The following is a 14,461-nucleotide window of genomic DNA, read 5'->3' as shown; positions in this document are numbered from 1 at the left end:
AACAGCTGTATTACAAACAATTAAACTATTGGTTTGTATCACTGTACCTGGTATGTATATGGCGTCATGGAAGCTCATTCTAAAGCAATAGTGCAAACATGGTTGTGTTCAAACATTACTTCCAGTAATTATAAACCAGCCATGTAGTAGGCAAACATGGTGTATTCTCCATTATGCTGTCATGTTCAGTACATTAAATTTATAAGAAAATATATGTAGGTAATGTCCATTTCATCGGTGTATGCCATTGTTGAGAGGAATCCATGAAATTAGCCTGCATAAAATAACCACGGACACTCATAGCAACCAACAAATATCATTACTTTTACAGCAAGTGCTTTGAATTGGACATGACAGATCAAGCTTCTGAGCTCTGTAACTTGAGAAACTTTTTAAACAGTATTGTAGTTTCTGCTAAATCTCTAGTCTTTAAAATTACTAATAATCCATCCAGTCCCTTAAAGCAACAACAGTACAATCAAATAATCTATAGAGGAACTTTTATAATTATAAAATTGTTTTAAAAATCATAGCATATATATATATATAGTAGCAGTGTGTATATAATTTGATTCATCAGCTCCTTTTCTTTTCACAGATTATTGTGAACCAAATTGTACTGTTGGCTATGAATGTGTCAATGAAACCTGTGTCAGAAGCAGGTAAGCTGCATGCAGAAAAAAGTACAACCATATTTCAAAATTCTAATCATTACAATGTATATCATTTTATTTCTCCCTTAGTTGTGATGATAAATGTCCTTCAGAAGTACAACATGTTTGTGGCTGTGATGGGAGACTTACTTAAATCAGTGTGAATTAGAGAAACAAAACTGTATTGATAAGACAAATTTATTGTGAGACACAGTGGAAAATGTCAAAGTAAGTGAAACAATCCACTAGTTTCCTATTGTTTCATCATTCATACCATCATTCATATCATAGTTTAACAACTCTTACAAACAATAAACAACTCTGACTGTATTACGTAACACACATTATGTTGTTAGTTAGACTATTAATATTCTTTTTTTGTCACTTTAGACTGTACAGAGTTCAAGTTAAGAGTTTTAAGAGATACTCTATTTCCTAATTTGTCAATTAGCGAGTATTATGTGAAGCGCTATGAGATTATAATGAATCTTGCTCGTCAGTGTATAGCACTAACTAAGAATCCTAATGTAACAATCTTAATGGCCTATCCATTTGAGCCATCCTGTTCTAAAAATGACAACCATATCTTCAATCCCTTACAAACAAATTATGTATGTGGTATATCATGGTGCTCAACAAATGATGGCCATCCTATTGAAGGAACTTTTACTGATAGTTATCTGAAATGTGGTAAGTACAACTGTTGTCTCTAATTGGACAAGTTATTATGGACATGTTGTATATTCACTACAGATGATGGAAATTTTGACAATAGTGATACTTCACAGTAAGTGTTACTCACCACAATGTTCCCTCAATCTATAAATGAAATGTATTGTGACCACAATCTGTTTTTGTCTTATACAGTCTCTAGCTGCTCTGCTCATCAAAGTCAAATACACTGAATTCTCTAATAATTATTGTAATCAGTAGTCAGTAGTTCATTATGTGCACAAGTCTCACTAATATTTATAATAACAACTTACTACATTCCAGTATAATTAAATATCATTTAAAATAATTATATTGTGTCGATAATCAATTAAGAAAACCTAATAAACAAATCACAGTACAATTTAATTCAAGATACGTTCATATTGAACATCAATTAACTCATAAAAATTCAAATACAAGAGGTTTGCATATTGTTTAGCCACTTCCACAGCATCCTTCAACTTGTCAACATTAATACCAATAGCTTGAGCATTATTGTCTTTTCCTCCTCCTTTACCATCAATTGGCACTGATACAGCTTTTACCCATTCATCAGCTTTAAGACCTTGATCTATTAGAACCTGTAAACAGGAAGAGAGTAATATTAGCTACTATAGTCTTTAACCAAAGCTAATCCAGGAAAGAGTAGTGTACTTGCATTAGCAAATATAATACTGATGTAGCAATGTAACCTGCTGCTAGCATATTAGCTATTGTATGTGCTAGTAATAGCCCAGTATTGTATATATAATATCACTACTATACATTAGCCAAATATTATACACTAATATTACTATACGTGATAGTAATAGCCCAGTATTGTGCATTTAATATTACTATAATACACTAACATTAGTCTAGTATTGTACAGTGTTAATACTACTATAATACACTACATTAGTCTAGTATTGTACAGTGTTAATACTACTATAAATACACTACCTTAGTCTAGTATTGTACAGTGTTAATACTACTATAATACACTACATTAGTCCAGTATTGTACAGAGTTAATACTACTATAATACACTACATTAGTCTAGTATTGTACAGTGTTAATACTACTATATACACTACATTAGTCTGTATTGTACAGCGTTAATACTACTATAATACACTACATTAGTCTAGTATTGTACAGTGTTAATACTACTATAATACACTACATTAGTTAGTATTGTACAGCGTTAATACTACTATAATACACTACATTAGTCTAAGATTGTACAGTGTTAATACTACTATAATACACTACATTAGTCCAGTATTGTACAGTGTTAATACTATAATAATAATACACAAACATTAGTCTAGTAGTTGTACAGTGTTAATACTATAATACACTACATTACAGGGTCAATAGTACATGTTTGTTATTATTTTTGTGGTGTCTGACCAAGTATTGTTATAAGACTTTGTGAGGCTAAGACAAAGTACACACACATGTGTTACAGTTGTCAAACATGCTGTTGACTTTGAGGTCATCTGATTAAGTTAGGAATATTGGTCTGGATTATTGGAGTCAGGCTTCAAAGAAAAAGGGTTGTGCATTAAAATCAGTGTATGCCTTAAATGAGTAATAATGTCATTATTAAATATGTCAATACTGCATATTATGTTGTAAAAACTAAATTAACATAGTACACAGGATGGGTGTGTTCAGCTACTGAAAAACTCAATGATAGAAATTAATTGTTTTTCCAAAAAATAAGTTCTGTGGGGTTTCAATTGTTAGAGACTCTCATACATTTTAATGTCGCTATGTCAGGAAGAACACCTGATGATATATCTCTTCACCTACTACTACCTTGTACTCACTCTAAACAACATATGTGTACACTAAATGATGTGAAATGTGTAGCTGGTCTCTTGAGTGCATATGTACAATATACAGGGAGGAGTACTTTTATAAAATACAAAACAGTAGAGTTAATAAAAAACAATAACAGGGAGGAGTACTTTGGGCACAGTATATTTAATAAAATAACAATATACAGGGAGGAGGAGTACTTGGGAAACAGGGGATATTAATAAACAAAGGTTGACCAGGAACAAAATAAACAGGTTGACAAACGTAGGACAAGACAGAACATTCAAGAAATTGTAGTTACTTTGAAGTGTACTATATACAATGGTTCACATACTATGCTAAATAATTCGTGTTACATGTAGTGAGTTATGTGAACGCTATTTGTATAACACTCAAAGCATGCATCACTAACTAATCTACCTTGACTTTATGCATATATGTGTAAAATATTGAGACTTACCTTTGGTACTTGAGCAAGACAAAGTACTTTCTTGTTTCATGATCCAAACTTAATAGAAGAGCAGCAGTTGATGGAGCCAGAGACTTGAATGTTTGAGAGCACTATCCAAAGCCTACAGGATTGTGTAGGATATAATAGAATGGGTCATTTACACAGAGACAGCAATAAAGGAATATGGTGTGGGTGAGGATTACTTCAAAACGACTTCAAAAATCACTTTATTGATATACCTTGGACAAACCTTCAGCTTCAAAAACTTCCACAACAAATGGTGTTTTAGATTGATCAATATTCGGTATTATTCTTTAGCACGATCAATAGACTACACAATATACAATAATCCAAATATTAATAATATGTCACTCTTTAATAATAATAGTAATAAAAAATAATAATAATAATAATAAATAATAATAATAATAATACCTTTTGTATAAGTAATGCTTTGGTAGCTGTATCAGCATCATCAACTGATTTTTAACATTTTTTAATTGTTCTCTCAGTTCATCTTTCTCCATGAGAAATCACAGCAGAAGACAATATCTAAATATGATATAATAGATACGAATTAGTCAGGCATATAATATACTTGATAGTACATACAAAAAAGCAATGGTCTGTAGCCTAAAGATATGGTTCTTACATCTCCTTGCTTGACAATGAGTTTGTTTGCTTCTTTGGCAGTAATGGAGCCATTACCTAACTCTTGTTGAATTTTAGAAATATCCTGTTCACTTCTTTTTCTAATACTCCTGCTCGTTTATGAGCTAAAAATATAATTAATCATAAAATATTTGTTAGGAACAAATATACTTCATGTAATACTATAATATTAATAACATGTTTCTGAGCCACACCCAATAGACCACTATTGGCACATCCAATAGAAAATCATCAACCACACCTAATAAAATACCATTGTCACACCAATAGAACATCAACCACACCAAATAGACAATCTTTGGCACATTCAATAAAATACCACTGCCACACCCAATAGAACATCATCAACCACACCAATAGACAATCTTTGTGGCCATTCAATAAAATACCAACTGCCACACCCCAATAGAACATCATCAACCACACCCAATGGACAATCTTTGGCACATTCAATAAAATACCATGCCATACCCAATAGAAACATCATCAACCACATCCAATAGAACATCATCAACCACACCCAATAGAACATCATCAACCACACCAATAGACAATCTTTGGCACATTCAATAAAATACCACTGCCACACCCAATATAACATCATCAACCACATCCAATATAACATCACCAACCACACCAAATAGACAATCTTTGGCACATCCAATAGAACATCATCAACCACATCCAATATAACATCATCAACCACATCCATATAACACAATTCCCATACCTAATAAGACACACCCTCCATAAAAAAACATCGTCAAACACATCAATAGAACCTAGTTGCCATACCTAATAAGACACCATTGGCTATACCTAATAGAACATCATAAACACACCCAATAGAATATCATCAACCACACCCAATAAACACCACCAACCACGCCCAATAGAGCACTGTAATTACTTGTAATCAAACAAGAATATCTTAAGATTGTTTAATAGTCCAACTGTTAAGTGTATTTCAATATTAACGAAGTTAAAAAAGCTGGAAGCACAAGTCTATAACAACAAATATCCTCATAGCACTCTACTAAGATAATTATTTTGTTGGTTGCGGTTGTGAACAGATGTGAAGTTACATTTTATTAATTGGCTTAGAAAGTTGAAACAAAATGTTATAAAAACACAACAAGTGGGATGGACTGTCTAGTATGCTTTGTGTGTCTGGCAAGAAATCTATAGCAGACATCGTTTTAGCAATTATTATTCTAACTCTCAAAAACCACAAAAAACTAGTTAGTGTCCGGGGGTAGTCAAACATTTATCGGTACTTTTAAAAAACATACATTGTTATTATTTTTGTACTTACCTTCACTGCCTCTTCACCAGTCAAAGCAACGATACGTCTAATACCTTTAGCCAAATAGCTTCTTCAGTAACAATAGCAAAAGACTCAATATGTCCAGAGAAAAGTAAATGTCTAATAAAACAGATATAAATTATTACTATTGTATAAAGAGACTTCATTAGGAGAGAGAGACTTACGTTCCGCCACAAAACTCAACAGAGTTATCAATAGCCCATGGACCAGTTGGATCTTCTGTTAATGTCTCAATTGGTACACCAATGCTTAGCACAGTACTGGATCAGGATATACCTACAATGATAGATATATGTCCTTTGTACTCATTCGCATTACACACACACACACAAACACACACTATTTTCACAGGTTCTACTACATGGACAATATGACTTTGTACTCATCATTAAACAGATATAGGTTCTAATACACCAGCAATTATAAATATTCTATTTAATATCTAATGTAACTTAAAAGCACATGTACATTTATTGTGCTGACCTCATCAAAAACAGCACGGAGACCTTGTATTTCTTTAGCTACAGGAGGTGGTGTCTCTTTAGCATAAACAGGATGATTAGCTTTGATGATTTTCTAGAGTGATTTTCTCACACCATCTTCTTGAATCTGCTCTGTTGTCATAGCACCCTAATATTAAAGACATACATTGTATTACAGTAAACAATGTCATTGTATCAACCATCAAAATAAAAAATTCTATATTGTTAAGATAGCAAAAAAATTTGGTTAAAATTTCTTCTAAATTATGTTAAGTAGGTTAAAAGAGACAAAGAAAGCAAGTCAGAATTGTGTGTGTGACAACAAACAATTACTAAAAAGCCAAAAAATCTCATATCAAAGTTTTCCACCTGGCATGTTCAGTGTGCCAGACATTCCTAAGATTGTTTTAACTGTTGGTATGCGTGTGTGTGTGTGTGTGTGTGTGTGTGTGTGTATGTGCAAATCCCATCACTTTTAACCACAAATGCACATTACAACCAAAGAATTTAATTATTGCTATTGCAAGCATTTGATTTGGATGTGGCCAATTGAGGTTATGTGATGAAAAAAAAAAATATCTTTGAATAGCACCATAGATTTCTCCAACCCTCCAGTCTTTAGACTTGGTAAACTGTAGTTCTTCATAGCAATAAGAGTACCATCAAAACGCAATGTAATCTTAGGATGATTGTAAATGATTATAATCTCTTGTTTTGCTATTTAATTATACCCAATGTTCATAGGTCATATCTGGTGCTAGCTAAGCTGTAGTAGTGTACTAATGTACCTTAGCTGTGAAGTCAAATCTTAATCTATCAGGAGCAACTAGAGATCCTTTTTGATCTGCTTCTCCTAGCTCCTTACGTAAAGCCAAAGTTGAGAACATGTGTTCCAGTATGGTTCTTCATAACATCACTACGACGCTCCTGAGAGGAGGGGAGGGAGGGAGGGAGGGAGGGAGAGAGAGAGAGAGGAGACGAGAGAGAGAGAGAGAGAAGAGAGAGGAGAGAGAATCACATTATTAACAGTAGCAGTCATCATAGACTTACCCCATCAATAGGGAGTGTGACTTTATCTCCTACTTTGAGATGTCCTTCAATTGATCCTACATGCAGTACATAACCTCCTCTCACTTGTACATCACGTACAATAAACTCAGTCTCCTATTAGACACATAAACAAGTAGATTAATATGTATGATTACTTAAAAGTTATAGGTCAAAGGTCAACAGTAAACATACGATCAGTTAGGATACATTTAATGTAATGTTAGATAAGGTTACCATAGTAAATGTAATAAGGTTACCATAGTAAAGAAGAGATTCCCAGAGGAAATCAACTATGTACAACAAGTCAGGTGTTTGAATCAACACATCTACTTCAGTCAATATCCAGTGTTGTACTTTAATATTTATTAGTGGGTGTGTCAAATGGGCATATTATCTATTAACTACTAAGTATGTGTACACGTAGTCATCTTTGTACAAATGAGAATATTCACACAAGAGGAGTATAGAAAGACCTCCAATAAACAATGAACAATCTTTTATATCCAGATTGAGCCTTCAAAAACTATAGCCATGCATTACAATTATAGTTTATAGCTATAATACTGTCTATTACTTTTGTCTTACATCATCTCCAAATTTGTTGATAAATCCCTCATCATATATTTTGTCCTCCTTGTTCAGCGTAGAAACAGGTTTGATCAACTAGTATACCAGCCAGTTGTCCTGACGTTATATCATCTACAAATCCTTTATTGTAACGTAAAGCTACAACAGTACCTTCACAAGACTGAAACTCTATAGAATAATAAAATAATAGCATTTATCAATTATTAAAAGTAAATATTGATGAATCAATGCATGTTGCTAGTGTAAAGGATTAGCTTTGATTAAGGCATTAAATGGAATGATGGTTGTCGACACAGCAATTATTAACGGGTGGTACTTTAATAAAGAGGTATATTAAATTGAGGTAAGCAAACAGTACATGTACAAAGTTAAAACGCTCAATATTAAGGATTGTATTGGGAGATACAGAGTGGTATTATGTAAGCTAGGTGGTTAGCCACAGGTTCAAGGGTTGTTACATACAACAGTACATTATAGTATATATAATACGAACTGTGCTATAAACATGCTGCATGTGAATTATGTCATAATACTGTATCTTGATTCAGCACTTGAAATTCTATGGTATCATATCACAGATACACATACATATTCATGTACCACATGAATTGACCAAACAGATTGTCTTAGCCCCTGACAGGCATGGGGTCAAATACATTGAATAGTATTTAAATACAAATACAAATACTCTCAAAATATAAAATACAAAATACAAATAAAAATACTTCTAGCAGGAATGTATTTCAAATACAAATACAAATACTTTGAAAAGTATTTAAATACTTTCCAAATACTTCTTTATACTATCCCAGCATATCCCCATTATTTGCTTTACATGTAATCAATTAATCATTACAAATTATTGATTGCATCTAATAAACATAAGTTTCTTCAATGTTTTGTTGGTTAGGTGACATGATTAGAGCGAAAACTTTCCTGCTATGCTGAATAGTCTTTCCACAGAAACAAACAATTTTAAAAAGCAGTATTTGAAGATTACACGAAGTATTTGAAATACAAATACAAATACTTTCCTGTTTCAGAAATTCAAAATACAAATACAAATACTCAAAAAAAAGTATTTAAATACAGCAAAATACAATACTTATGTATTTGACCCCAGCCCTGGCACCTGTACATATTATATATTAACAAGTAGCTATAGAACGTAAATCAGAAGTTGTACAATAAATGTATTATGTACTAATTTAATTTAAGTACTTTTGAAGCACTGAAAAAAATTTAGGTCAAAGCTCTCATATTACTTGTTTTTCACAGGCAAATTAGTGGCTGTAGTAAATAGGTTAGAGACCATTAACAAGGTCACTAACTATTATATAGTATTTTAATATCCAGTACATATATTGTAGTAATAGTACTTACTGTAGTGCCTTTATCATCAGCAGTGTATTTATATTTGGGAAGATCATTTGTTGGAGGAAGTCCCTTTGATTTTAATTCACTAATTGCATGAACATCCAAATTAACAGTTTCATCAACTCCACCTCCTGTTCCAACGAGATATCTCCTAATAACAACAAATAAAGAGCATTAGATATAACAAAATTAAAGAGTTATAATTAAAAATTATTAGATGAACATATTTGCTTACACACATGCAAACAGAATGAGGCTTGAAAAGGATCTTACATATCTATTTATAGTATTACCACAATTTACAAGATATTGATATATTGTGGATAGACTGAGTGGTGATATGGTATACTATATATTTGTCTTATATCAATATATGAGCTGGCTAATTTAGAGGCAAACTAAAACACTTCTATTTTACTGCTGTAGTTGGACACCCATCTCACAAGGTTAATTATTCATCATACCTTCAAAAGATGACTTCTGATCAAAATACAGGCAAGAGGCTAGCAAAATGTACAGACATAAAACCATAATATATGTGAGTATAAAATAGCATTGTTGTAGTTGTCAATTTTCCAGTTACTCAAGAGTAGAAAACTAACTGAAATAGATAGAATGAATGGGAAATAAAATAATCCAACTAAATTATGAATTAGTCTCATTTCCAGACCAATTCACCTCAGGTAGTCTGGGAACGAGACTATTATGATCTTTTATTACATCGTTATGTGAGCACTAACTTGATATTTTGTTTGGCTTTCTCATAGCCTTCCTATCAATTTGAACATGTCTCTCTTCAGCCATTATTTGAGTCAAAATCCACAGGGAAACCGTATGTGTCATACAGTCTCCAGGCAACATCACCTAGATAAACAATAAAAGATAATCGTAGATAACAAACAATTAAATGGTACTAAACATCACGTAGTAACAATAATTAAATGAATATCCTAGACAACAAGGATGAAATGACGATAAACTTACCTAGATAAACAATTAAATGATAATCGTAGATAACAAACAATTAAATGTACTAAACATCACGTACATAACAATAATTAAATGAATATCCTATATACAAGGATGAAATGACGATAAACATGACCTAGATAAACAATTAAATGAAATCTAAATAACCAACAAATTAAATAACCAACAATAAAGAAACTTAAATAACCAACAATTAATGAAATCTTAAATAACCAACAATTAAATGGCACTAAACATCATCTATACTTTAAATTAATATCCTATATAACAAGAATTAAATGACCAAAAACATCACAGATAACAATAACAATGACTATTCTAGATAACAATTAAATGACCATTAACATACATATAACAACAATTAAAATGACCCTTAACATAACATAGATAACAACAACTAAATGACCATTAACATCACATAGATAACAACAATTAAATGGCCATTAACATCACCTAGCAACGTAACCATTAAAACCACCTATGTAATGACCATTAAAACTACTCAAGTGTATATTTATAGGAGAATGTGAACAGATGTATTTTATAGTAAGTGTAGACATAAACAGTTGAGTAAATGTCAATTAGATTTGGTTTACTTACTTTGTAAATTATTAGAACTAAAATATGTGTGTTTGTATATTACTTGTAGTAAATAGAGTTGTGACATTTATTTTAATGATGGTTGCCTTCTTACCAGGTAATGTATTATCAGTCAGTTTATTGACAGTTCTCTCAAAATACTCTCCTACCACGAGAGAGTGTCTTCAGAAACTGTTTTTCCTCTTCATTAATAGTGTCCATTACCTGTATAGTATACAGTAATATACATCAAATAAAGAACATATTATAATTGTATTTTTTGTTCATTTTAACATGATCATAACAACATGTAACATTCTTGTTAGTTGATAAAATCTTACCATTTTCAGGATTCTTAGTTATTTCTGGAAATGCTTCACCCTGGGGAGAGAGAGAGAGAGAGAGAGGATTGTATATGTACACACATATTATCTTACCAAGATCTCTACAACATTTGGGGCACAAGGCTAGCAAACATTTCCCTGGTTGAGCATTGAGTTTTCTCGTAGAATAACGGACTCCACGTCTCAAAACGACGACGTAAGTATATCTAAATTGAAATAAACATTTTTTAATATCTATAAAAATGAAATTCAAACACTACTACTAACTTCTTTACACCTATTATTTTTTCTTTATAAAAATAATCTAGACTCAATCATAGAATATAGTCCAATGTCCAGCCAAACTTAAACTAAAGGTGATTTAGAATCTAAATTGCAAAATCTGCAATCTATATGCAGCTGTTCTACTCATGAAAAATATTGTATTTTACTTATAGTATTAAAGTGTACAAACTACACTATTGTCCTGCTATCAATGCTCCATGAAACCAAATTATTGACCACTCCCACAATGAATAATCAATTAGGTGAAGAAAGTCTGGGCATGCTTCGCAACCAGTAAGGGTTAATGTCATGTGGTAAGTACGCTCACACCATAAGTGGGCCCCAGTTAACAATAATAGCACTGTTTTTTGTCCCCCCAGACAATTCGAAGCATAACATATGGTCCCTTAGGTACCACGAGTGGTTGCTGTAGTCCGTTGTCCCTTTGCCAATGTTAGTCCCCATTGCAGTGATTACACAGTGAAAAATTCAAAAAATGCTTTAATAGTTCAAAGATGGATTTTAATGCCAACAGTTTGGTTGTCCTCCGAGAGACCATTACGCTGGCTTAATTCATTACATTTGACGCCATTACTTAGAAGTAAAAGGGAAGTTATTAATGTTGTTCAGTACACAATATTACTCTAAATCAAAACTCCAAAATGTTAAGATATGGTTTATACTCACTACATTTACCAATAACATATTAGATTATGTGGGTCTTTTTTTTAAGCAAGATAAAACATGACCACATCTCTTAGAATCATTGGTGAGATAACTCATAATCATTAATAAAGTCACAAGAGTGAAGAAAACACACTTGCATTGATAGAGACTAGAAGCAGAAATATTCTGTATTCGTTGACTTCATGAGGCAGATCAAATATGTACATTGTGTAACGAATGGTATCATACCAATTGTATTTTCTCTACTGCTATCTCATAAAATCTCGAGATATTTACTTGGTGCTATTGAGATTGTGACTATGACCTGTAACTGACTACCAATTTTAACTTCAGCTGCTTTATATACAGTATTATCAAACCTGAGACAGTTTGATATTTTTAAAAAATTTTAGCACTGCATGCAATGGCTATTCATACAACACAAGAGGACCATACTTCAATGAGATATTAGTACTATACCCTAGATCCTAAACATTTGAACCTAAATGTATTAACTTTGTATTAAAATATACAATTCCTGTACTATATGAATATTCAGGTACAATACCTCTACTATTGGTATATAAGTCTGATTTAACTATTAAAAGTACTAACAACAATTATTCAACTATATATAACTCTAATTAATAAAATAAACAATATTGTGCACAAAAACTACTTGTGGACAGAAGGGGACCTGTTGTGGTATGATAGATAGTCGTAGAGGGACTGTCTGTGGTTGCTATAATTTGTCCCTTGGAACCACTAATTAGGGAGGGGAGTACCAACGACATGACAGCTGCAATAAAATGATAACGACGCTTAAATTAAACACAGACTTTAAATGTATGAGGCTTAATTAGCTTAAACCCATCACTTATTCTATCACTCAACCAGTCACAAGTGCTATGACTATTTGTGCTTACCCTCTTCCAGTAGCATCAGGTTTACCCCCATCAGATATAGCAATAGTTAATGTTCTAATATGATCAGCTACTACGCGATATGCCATATCTACTCCATCAATGTCCTCACTGCCAACTTTACCCAGTATAAGCACGAATACCTGTTTCTAAGTGGAAAAAGACGAGATATATATAACTAATTATGTCACTTAATATAGTTTTACTACATGATAAATTCTACACCAACAACATATATATAGAATATTATATGTATGTATGTAATAATACTATGTATGTTATAATATATATGTGTGTGTGTGTGTGTGTATATAATATATATATAATAATGAAGACATTTAATAAACCCATTTTATTAAGTGTATTAATTTCATTGATTTATAAATATTTGTACATGATAAATCAAAATACAATGATAATGTTTACATGTGGCTCAGAAAATTATTAAATTTTCTAATTCTGATCTGTTTATTAAACACCAAGTTAGTTGCCACAATTAACATTAGTAGGTAAAGGTATAGAAATGATAGAGCATTGATTCTCTATAGCAACTGATCTATTGTTCAAGAGGAAGCTTATCAAATCAAAAGTTTAAAAATAAATATTATACTGTCAAAGGAATTAAAATTATGAATATACATTCTCATTATCTAACAGTTCATTTGTTGTTAATCTAATTGAGAAAATGGATAATTATTAAGTTTTATAAATTTTATAATACAAACTATATACTCTGTCTAGTTGAGAATGACAACTAACTTAGTGTCATAACTCTGGCTAGGAATGAACTAGAGAGAAATGGTTTGCCCCATAAAAGGTCTTGAAAGTCTGGAAATTTTATCTAAAAACTAGAATGCTAGCTATTTAGGAAAAGTTATAAATTAGAAATCTCATAAAAAGTGAATGGCATTCTTTGCTTTGCATCATGACCTGCATCATTTATATATCATTAACAAATGCTCATGCAAACATTCTCCAGCTTCACCAAAAGTTCAGAAACTGTTGAAAATACCTTTAATAGTAAAAGTATAATAGATTAAGAAGAAATAGTGACGAAGAACAACATAAAGCATCAGTGTGATTCACAAAAAAAATTTGTAAATACATTGTCACACCCAAATAAAATTGATGACATTGTCAATTCTACAGTCATTCTCAACATGAACAGGTATAGCATTCTTAGACAACGATATAATACATTAGAATACAATAGAGATATAAACATCATAAAACAACAGTACATATTATAAATCCAGTATATCAAAAAGTACACATCTAATAAGATCTTGTGTCCTGTCTTCTATTACTATCATGAACATTAGTATATAATCATATCTAATGGAATGAGTTACTGAAGTTCTTAGTTGTAATAACTATTGTAGTAATGTAGCCCTTTTAATGTGGTCTATGCTATAGAAAACCAAGCAAGAGGTCATAATAGTAGTTGTCATGGCTACCAGGATACTAACTGCAGTTCCTTATACTTTCAATGGAAGGGAAGTGGGAGAAATAATGAGAGAAGACCACATGTCAATATCAAGTTACTACCATTAGTTTACAAATAGAATACCC

The 14,461-nt window shown here is 31.8% G+C and overlaps 1 pseudogene; it reads right to left on the bottom strand.

The window, feature by feature from the left end:
- Positions 1 to 576: 576 nt before the first annotated feature.
- Positions 577 to 14,461, bottom strand: part of LOC121391600 — a 35,920-nt pseudogene continuing 22,035 nt past the window's right edge.

Source organism: Gigantopelta aegis, unplaced genomic scaffold (genome assembly GCF_016097555.1).
Source record: "Gigantopelta aegis isolate Gae_Host unplaced genomic scaffold, Gae_host_genome ctg2707_pilon_pilon, whole genome shotgun sequence".
NCBI classification, from domain to species: domain Eukaryota; kingdom Metazoa; phylum Mollusca; class Gastropoda; order Neomphalida; family Peltospiridae; genus Gigantopelta; species Gigantopelta aegis.
Note: the sequence above shows the minus strand (reverse complement) of the source record. Positions and strands in the feature narration are given on the sequence as shown.